The 10,299-nt window shown below is 38.9% G+C and overlaps 2 protein-coding genes across 3 annotated transcripts in view; both read right to left on the reverse strand.

Annotated features, from left to right (window-relative positions):
• Window positions 1-10,299, reverse strand: part of LOC106873245 (protocadherin beta-16) — a 90,710-nt gene that overhangs the window by 65,452 nt on the left and 14,959 nt on the right. For both annotated transcript variants that reach the window (XM_014920528.2, XM_052972927.1), the window contains exon 2: window positions 2,499-3,183. The gene's annotated coding sequence lies outside the window, so the exon portion shown is untranslated. The remainder of the gene's footprint in view (window positions 1-2,498; window positions 3,184-10,299) is intronic.
• LOC128249418 (protocadherin-11 X-linked-like) overlaps window positions 1-10,299 on the reverse strand; it is a 79,571-nt gene that overhangs the window by 28,057 nt on the left and 41,215 nt on the right. The gene's annotated exons all lie outside the window — the stretch shown is intronic.

The raw sequence follows: 10,299 nt of genomic DNA on the forward strand, positions 1-10,299 counted from the left end.
CCCCCCCCATCACCACCACTCTCATGACCACCAATGCTACCACCACCACCACCACCACCATGGCACAGCTCCCCACACCCTACCACCCTTCCCTCTTTCTCCATTTATTTAATCACTACAGTAAATATTCAACTGCCTATGTCCCACTGCTCCCTCCCTCTCATCCATTCCTTCATCTTCTGCTGACACACACACACACACACAATCTCCTTCCCTCACTCTCCTCCTCCACTTCCTCATCCTTAATTTTACTATTTTTTCCCCTCGTTTTACATTCAATGAAATGAATTTTTAAAATCAATGAGTTTTATCTTCATCCAAGCTAACATCACCACCACCCCCACCATTATTCTTCAACATTATTATTATTACCTTCATCATCATCATCATCATGATGCTGATTGTCGGTTGTTGTCATCACTGGTGGCAGTGGTGCTGTCATTGTCAACATCATTATTGCTGTCATTGTTGTTTCCTATTGTAATTCCTCTTCCCCCCACCCCCACCCCCACTATCAGCAAAGACCCACCATGAACTCCCAAAGACAGTCAACATTATCTTCCCCTAAGAACCCCCTCCTCACATCCTCCCCACCACCACTTCTGTTCCATCCTTTCCTTGCACCAACCCCCACACCCACCCCTCTCTCTATACACTGTCCTCTTTTTTTTAAATATATTAGGGCAAAATTGCATTACATTCAGTCTTGAATGGCGTGGCAGGGAGAGGAGAGAGAAACGTTCATACATATACATATATACAAAGACATGTGTAGGTATATGTGGATGCACACAAATACACACACACACACACACACACACACACACACTTTAATGAAACAAATTCACTTAAACAAGGAGCTATGACAAGGAAGTAAAAAGATCATTTTTCTACATTTATCTCTCTTCCAATTTTCATTTTATCAATGTTTTCGAGATGTTTTTGCATTGGAATTCTGGTAGAGTTTTTTATACACAGAGAACCTGTGTATTTTGCTATGTTTTTGTCCACAGATTTCTACAGGGCTTTTGTGAATGATTGTGTACACCATTTTGTACAATTTGTATAAATTTTCTATTTTGTTTTGGTAGAGGTTTTAATGAATCTTTACAGGAATTTTCAACTGTTTTCTACCATGTTTCTCTAGTTTTTATTCACTATTTTGTAAAGCATTTTTGTGCAAATTTTCTACATTATCTTTGTAGTTTTGAACAGAATTTTAGCATAACTTTTGTACAGTGTTTTTGCACAAATTTGTAGATTTTTACGTTTTTCTACAAATATTTTCCTATGTTTTTTTTACAGTTTTCGTACAACTTTTGTAGCAATTTTGCAGTGTTTTCATAGTTATTATATAATGTCTTACAAAGTGTTTCTGTACGAAGTGTTTTTATACAAATTTGAAGCTTTTGCAATGTTCTTGCACCATTTGATTTTGGCTTCAACACCCCTGCATAATACATTGAGTGTCTTCTAGTATAGCCCCAGACTGACCAGAGCTTTATGAGTGGATGTTGTAGATGGAAACTGAAAGATGCCCATCATCTTTCCCCCATCCAACACCAACCATTAGTTCTCCAACCCTGTAACACTGCAATTCCTTTTCCTCTACTCACCACTTTCATGCCCAGTTTTCTCTCTTCCCACTGTATGTATGTATTGATACATACATACAGACACATATATAACACATACATACATACACACACACATACATAGATGAATACATACATACATATATATATATATATATATATTCAACATCAATCATCATCGGACAAAGTTTATAGAGGCAAATTTTCTATGGCTGGATACCTTTCCTGTCACCAAGCCTCATCTGTTCCCAAGCAAAGTAATACTTCCTCATGGCCAGACATGTTTTCACAGAATATTGGAAATGGATGACACTGCTTTATAACAATGACACTCATTTACAGTTATCACACAATGTCAAGACAAAAAGATACAAAAATACACACACTCATCCACATATATATTATACACACACACACACACACACAAACTCGTACACAATCACCCACACACACATTTATATACGATGGGCTTCTTTCAGTTTCCATCTGCCAAATCCACTTAGAAAGCTTTGGTCAGCAATAGAAGAAGGCATTTGTTCAAGGCGCAATGGGACTGAACCATGTGGCTGGGAAGCAAGCGTCTTACCATACGGCCATACTTGTCTCTATAAACACACACACACACACTCACATACATACATATACACATACTCTCATGACACTGGTTGATCAGAGAAGGACATCCCCTCCAATCTGATTCACTTCTAAATCCATAAAACTAAAGATCCATTATTACTCCTGACACAGAGATGTATAAACACCACAGGTTCTGCTCCCTCAATTTACCCCTTGTATCTAAAAAACAAGAGCCCCTGTTCTTGGAGCAAGAGCTCCCTTCAGGGTCTGATATGAAAATGGTGAAGAACAACAGAATCTATGACAGAAAAAATGTAGCAGAATTACCTGGAGGTGGCTCTGTGACTGGACATTCTGGGATCAAATCTGGCTGTGGTCCACTTTAGATTTCATCCCTCCTCGGTTGACAAATTAACATACCAGTAAAATACTGGGGTTAACATCATTGACTGTTCTTTCCCATAAATTGTGTGGCCTTGTTTCTATGTCAGAAATAGTACGAGATAGATGTGTGTGTGGTTATGGGATGTGTCTGTGTAGCCATCAAGGGATAGATTTGTAAGAATGGGGTTACAATATTTGTGTATGAATTGTGTGTTATGGTCATACAATAATTGTATGTGTGCTTTGCTCACAGTCTGTATGCAGGTATATGTACACATGTGTGTGTGTGTGTGTGTGTGTGTGTGTGAATGTGTGTAGGTGTTAAGAAAATAAGTTCCAAAGTAGGGGGTCGCAGGCATGTGTTTGTGTTTGTGTACATAGGACATGTATGTGGTTGTGGATGGGTGTGTGTAAATGTAGACATGTTTATGTATGTGTGTGTATGTTTGAGGATATGTGCTGTGTGTACATTTGAGCGAGTATATCTATATGTGTGTATATGTCTGTACACATAGTATCTGTATGTGTGCATGTATGTATGTGTACATATGTATGTGCCTCTGTCGCAGATAAGGGTCCTTCACTGTGGCACACTGACATCCTATCGTTTCGGCAGCCGAGTCGGAAGCTGAAATGAAACAAAGAAGATTATTTTCATATTTATCATCATCATCGTCACCATCATCATTCTCATCGTCATTATTATGTACATCATTGTCATCATCACAACCACCACCACCACCAACCCTAATTTCATCCTCATTATCATCATAGTCATCACCATGGCAATGGTCCTCCTCATTATCATCATAACCACCATCACCACCTAAATGGGGCACCACTCCATCACATAATTAACCTCACACCTGTAGATATTACTGGTACTCATTTGCAGCAGAGTGGATTGGAGCAACAGGAAATGATTATTTTGGGGCCCAAGAATAAAATACACTGTTAGAAATGGGAATTGAAACTGAAACTTTACAATCGTGAATCCAGTCACCCTAAATGATGCACCTTCACATGTTAAATAAAATAGATTTACTCTCATTAGGAAATAACTCCCTTTCAATTAATCAGCCACCATCCAGCCTCCTGGCTCTTAGTCATCTTTGCTTATCTATCTGTCTATATTCCTATATTCCTGTCTATATTACACAACAGTCTTCCTCACCCAAGAGTCATCTCTATGAAGCCTAGACACTTCACAGGTGTGCTGTGGTCACTCTCTATCTTTTCTACTACTACTACTACATTGGCCTTTGCTTTTTCAGAGAGGTTTGGTCCCGTACCAACGCCCTCAGACATACTCAACTCCCTAACCTTTCCTCCATTCATTCTATGTCCAGCCACCCAGGCCCCACATTAACCACTTACTCCAGTCCTTCCACCCAGTAATTGTCACCCTATGAAATTCCCTACTTATGCAATGCCTTTCTGGCAGTTCTGACTTACAGCATTTATTGCATTGGTCTCACCAGTCTTGGCGGGTCTGTGAAAGCAATGGGCATTGCCCCTTCCTTCAGACCTGCTTGATCAGAAAAACTCTCTGTGTGTGTGTGTGTGTGTGTGTGTGTCTTTTGTGTTAGTCAGGAAAATAAGTTGAAGTAGAAGAATAGATTTGGTTATTCTATTGATTTATAAACTTTAAATAATATGTAAGTGAAACTAAAAGACGAGATGAAAGGTAAACCATTCACCGCTGCCTTCACAGGTTTGTGAAGGATGGTGAGATGAGGAGATGGAGATCTGAAGAGGAGAAAAAGGAAGGAGGGAGAGGTGGAGAGGTGATGTTTGGTAAACAGAAATCACCCTGGAGAGAAATCAGTGGAAAGTTGGCATTTTAGAAGTGAAAGCAAACTTCATGGGAGGAATATGAATAAAATATTTGTCATTTTTGGAGTGATATGTAACCATTCCATGCCGTTCAGATGAAACAGACTGTTGTCAGCTTTCTAGACTTGAGACAAGCTAGAATAAATCAATGTCTTCTCTAAGACACAACACAAGGAACCAAAGGAATGGACAATAATGTGTGAAAAAACATCTCCAAACACATTATCTTCTGTGAGGATGAAATCTGATGGTTGTTGTGTTTGGTTGGTAAAGTTTGAAGAGAAAAGCTGAATATTAGTGAATGACTGGCTATTATATGAGAATTATCTGCAGGGGTGGGTTTAGTTTGATAAGAGTGCAAGGGTGTGTAACCATCACCTTTAATTCAGGGGATTAAAAATGACTGGATTATAAAGGTTGGTAAAATATGGTAATTGTTTTAATAGTTAATTACAATAATGAGAAGGTAAGTTAAATAGATGTAAAAGGAAAACTTAATGTCAAAGTAATGAGAGAGCTTTATCTGTTACAGGGATATGTGGCTTAGTGGCTGGGAGTATTTGGCTCATGATCATACGGCCACGAGTTCAATTCCCAGTACAGTCTTCTTGAAGTCATTGAAAAATATATCCATGCATCTTCTTTTTGCCAAACTGAGTCAGAATGTTAGTCTGGCTGTTTGGTGGGTTGTATGGGAGGAGGTCATCAGCAAGAGAATGCTTCCCAAGGAGCTCACTGCCAGCACATAGTATGTTGTTCCCTTCACTTTATGGCACTGAGTTCATGTATTTATTTTTGCTGCTTTGGCTTAGGAAGCGCTGTCTGAGAGAGACTATGCGACATTTGCAGGCTGTCTGCACTGATCTCAAGCCTCTGCCTCCTTTATCTCTGCTTAGCTAGAGCCTACCGATATCACTGTTCCTGTGGGAGTTTCTAGTTGATGTCAGCATCTTGCGAGTTTTAATGTCTATGGAATGAATTCTTCTACAGACCAGTCATCTATCCCAGATATTGTAACCAGCACTGCTACTGAAAATGCATAGAGAAAGAGGAGAATACCCGACTCCATATTTTCTTAAGCCTAGTAAAACATTCTTGGCTAATTCCATCGTTATTCACAGAACCTTCATATGATATGTTTCCATCAAGGCCACAGGTACTTGTATATGTGCGTATGAATATATATATGTATGTGTGTTGGTGTGTTGTATGTGTGTATATATCAGCATATCTGTCTGTAAATGAGCGAGGGTATCAGTGTGGTGAAGTGGCAGTATGGTGGTGGTGGTGGTGATGGTGATGGGGCAGTGATGAAATGGTGTAGTGCTGCTGGCGCTGGTAGTGGTGGTGCTGGTGCAGCTGTGTGGTGGCCATACGGTGATGCTAGCATGGTGGTGTCTTGTGGTTGTTTTGTGGAATTATAGCCGAGTGGTGCACTGAGGTATTGTGTAGTGATGGTGCCGGCTGTGAGGTGGAGGGGTGGGGAGGGTGCTCTGGAAGAAGGGTAGCCGTGTGTTGTGGTGGTGGTGGTGGTGGTGTTGGTGATAGTGGAGACGATGTGTTTTGCCAATTGAGATGCTGAGTTGATGCATTACATGCTGCACAGATACTGCAACAGCAGCAGGCGCCAACATGCATCATAGCATGGATTGGCATGTGCATGTATGTAGGCATGCATCTCTGCCTAAATAGGAACACATACATATATATGTATGTAGGCTATATATATATATATATATATAGATATATATATATATATGTATGTATATTTGTGTATGTATGCATGTATGTATATAAAAACACATACATGTACATATGCATGTGGTGTGTGTGTGTGTGTGTGTATGTGTGTGTGTGTGTGTGTGTGGCAGGGGATGTAATTACGTGCATTCTGGGGAAGAAGCCAATAAATGACATCATCAAGGCTGATATAGATATCGATAAACCCACACAACACCACCACTAGCCCCACCATGCCACAATCACCACGTTGTTTGCAGCCCCCACCCCATTATCTCTTTAAAACCCTCTGCACTGCATTGATAGTCTCTCACTACAGCCACACACCATACCACCAAAACAACCCTCAAGAGTAGTTTGACCTGCCAGAAATGGCAGTCAAATCTCTCTTATATCCCCCTACTAATCTTAAATCTGAGAAAGACAGATAATATAGTTTGTCCTACTCTATAATACAGTTTATCCTACTCTGTTAAAAAGGGCAGGGTGGTCATTACTGGGATGTTATTGATCATTGGCCTGTGGGGTCATTACTGACCTAGAGTTAAACAAAAAAAAAAACTACATCAACCACTGACCACAGCTCCACATCCATCACTTCTACCACCAACTCCCACCCCTCCAACTTTTCATTATCACATTTCCATTATCCTCACCAACACTTCCACCCCTCCAACCCTTCCATCACCACCACCACCACCAAATGTGTTCGTTTTTTCTTTCCAAGACAATTCAAGTAAGATTGAAGAATGTTGGCTGTTATTTCTGGTAGGCCCTTTGACCACATAGGAGCCCCTTATTGTCTTGTTATGTATGTAATTGGTTAAGAAACCACACATAATCTTCACATGCTGTGGTCCAGCTTTATTGTCTCACTCCATCTCTCGTTAAATGCTCTGGCATGAAATCATTAACCTGATGCAGAGTACAGTAGGGAATGTCAGTGACGAGTGATTACTGTCCAGTCTATTCCTGTATGTCTCCAGGTTCCACTGACCAACATGAATTATTCAGGACAGTTACAGTTGGTTTTAGTCTTTTATTATAAGTCCATTCGCAACTGGTCCTCCACCATTTACGGCAATGAGTGTTCCAGTTGATCCGATCAATAACAGCCTGCTTGTGAAATTATTGTGCAAGTGGTTGAGTACTCCACAGACACATATACCCTTAATCCTTTTGATACCAACCCAGTCGAAATTGCCTCTGGCTCTGGAGTACAAATATCTTGTTTTCAAAAGTTCTGAATCAAAATTTTCCACCAAATTTTAGTCACACTTTACTTTATGTTCCTAACACTAGCTTAACGATAACGAAGTTATTTTACTAAATTCTTTGTTAATTTTAAAATTATGTTAATGAAAGGGTTAAAGTAGTTCTCGGAAATTCAGAGAAACACAGAATAAATTGCAGATACAACTCGTTTTGCAGCAGTGTAAAAATAAAAAGTCTTACTCAAGGACACAATGTACCACTGAGGATCAAAGTCACAACCTTACAATCATGAGCCGAACCACTCGGCCCACTTCCATCCACAACTAAAATATTCATCATTAACATTAATTCAGCTTCACTATTTGACTGGTGCTTTATTTTATGAAGGTATGGATCAACACCACTACTTCATTGCTGCTTTGTTTTATTGAGCCCAGAAGGATAAAGGATAAACAGGATCTCAGCAGGATTTGAACTCAAAACTTAGAGAGACTTAATTAAATACCACAGACGTTTGGTCTGCTGCTCTCATAATTCTGCCATTCACCTCTACATCTTCTACACTCTGTGTACAGTGGAGATAATCAGGCTGTTTCTGCTGTTTCTGGCTGCTGATGATGGAGTCTCTGTGACTTGGATGTTTTGATTGAATGGGGGAGGGAGAGAGTTTTTAGGGTGATGGAGTATCATTGGCAGTGAAATAATATTCTAGGATGTTGTAGTAGGGTTTTAGGGTGTTATAGATTATAAGGATTGAGTTGGGAGGAGATATTGTTGAAGAAGTGTTGTGGGGTGGCTGGGAGAGATAGTGATGTAATGATGCTGTGTGGTGTTGTAAATATGCAGGAACTAAGTGCAAGCAATAGTGCTATTAAGATGATGCTTGGACCATCCTTCACCAATATCCAGGTCAGAATGTCTGTCTTTCAGGTCTCAGTTTGTTATATTTGCATTGGTCTCACTTCAAATTGAGGAAATTGTATTTTAATAGAGAGAGAAAGAGAGAGAGTAGAGTTGGCATTGAGTGGTTGCTGTGAATGGTTCTTGGTGTATATCCAGTTAGTTTTCTTTAATATGTAACAGATAAATTAATATGTAACAAATATATTCCAGGGTTATGGGTAAGATGACAATGAGAATAACTCATTTATTATCATCATTTAACGTCCTTTTTTCCTTTTTGTTGGTATGGGTTGGGTGGTTTGACGGGAGCTGGTCAGGCCAAGAGTGACAGCAAGTTCCATTATCTGTTTCTGGCTTGGCTTTTACAGCAGGATGCCCTTCCTAATGCCAACCACTTTGCAGAGTGTACTGAGTACTTTTTATGTGGCACCAACACCAGTGCTTCTTAATGTGGCATCAACGAACCCTTAAGACAAAGACCTCTCAAATGAAAGATGGAATGAAACTGAGAGATTAGAGTATGATAGGGGGGGGGCAGAGGAGATACTTGGCTACCTCAGTAGAACAAGGAATGAGAGGGAGATGGGAGAGGGAGAGAGAGAGAGAGAGAGAGAGAGAGAGAGAGGGGGCCTACAAACAGGGAACAGTGAGGGGGAAAGTATAAGCAGTACAGAGGAGATAGAGGGGGATGCTGCATAAGAGTGTGAGGGAAAATGTTTAGAGATAACAGAGAGAAGTAAGTGGTGGTGAGAGGAACTGGAAGAGGCTGGGAGTGAGGAGGGGAGGAGAGGGCTCTGGTACATGATTATATTCCTGAGATATGGGTAAGATGACAATGTGAATAACTCGTTTATTAGAAATCCTTTAATCTTGTGAGGAAGAAGAATACATTGACAACAAACCAAACTGCACTAGTTTGAAAAAGGAGAAGAAAGCAGCTGCTAGAAGAACTAACGAGATATGAAGAAATATATCAGAAATATTAGAGGTAATTAACAGTTTTAACGAGAAACTAATTTCTTGAAAGCAGTTGCTCGTAATGTGAAATTTTAATATCTCAAAGATTTTTTTGTTTTAGTTATTAACCTTAGTTTCTATTTGTTGTTTTTTTTGGCTTTGTTTTCTTGATACATTTCAAAATAAATTACCGCAGATAAATAAATTGTAATTTTAATTCATTATTTATATAACTGCATATGTTCTATATGGACCATTATGTATTGTTTTAATGTGTTCAATAAAATAAAAGGAAGAATCAGAAGAAAGAAAACAGAAAAGATGTCATTTTAAGAGTTACAATGCTTTTGTTTTGTCAAGAATAAAATAGTCCACTTTTTTATTTTTGTTGTTATTACTGACATTTTAATATCAACAGAGAAGAAAAATTTGTATTAAAGTCAGTTCAAAACTTTGCTAAGTACAAATAACCAGGGGTCATTGTGTGTTGGATTCTGGTGATGAATTTAGCTGGTAATGAACTGATCTGATCAATGATTTGACAGATAAGAAATTGATCTGATTGATAAATTGAAGATGATGAATCCACTAATGGTGAATTGATGGATGACAAGCTCACTGATTGACTTACAAACCCAGAAGTGCAGGGCTTCCATATCTTAGCAATGATTTGGAACAGAATATTCTACATGTTTCCCAAAACCTTGAGGAGGGAATCCAAAAGTTCAGGATTGTGGGTCCAGATTCAACCCGGAATGTTTTTAATTTATTCATGGAGTCAGCCTGATTCCAAAATGGTTGTCATTGTATTTCTCTAATTTATTGTTTACAAACATATATATATATATATATATATATATATATATATATATATACATATATATAGATTGCTAACCACTAAACCTTTTTCTATTTTCTATCGCTGTTTATTCTGTGTTCCTTTCTGTCAAAGAGCGTAGGCTCAAAATGTAAAAGACTTTCTCACTTCCCGAGCGTTAAACTAATACATCTCTTTGTTGTTTACACACCCATCTTTGTCTTTGGTTTTTTGGGGGAAATTCTCACTGTATATGTATATATATATATATATATA

The sequence above is a fragment of the Octopus bimaculoides genome, chromosome 14 (genome assembly GCF_001194135.2).
Source record: "Octopus bimaculoides isolate UCB-OBI-ISO-001 chromosome 14, ASM119413v2, whole genome shotgun sequence".
Taxonomy (NCBI): Eukaryota; Metazoa; Mollusca; class Cephalopoda; order Octopoda; family Octopodidae; genus Octopus; species Octopus bimaculoides.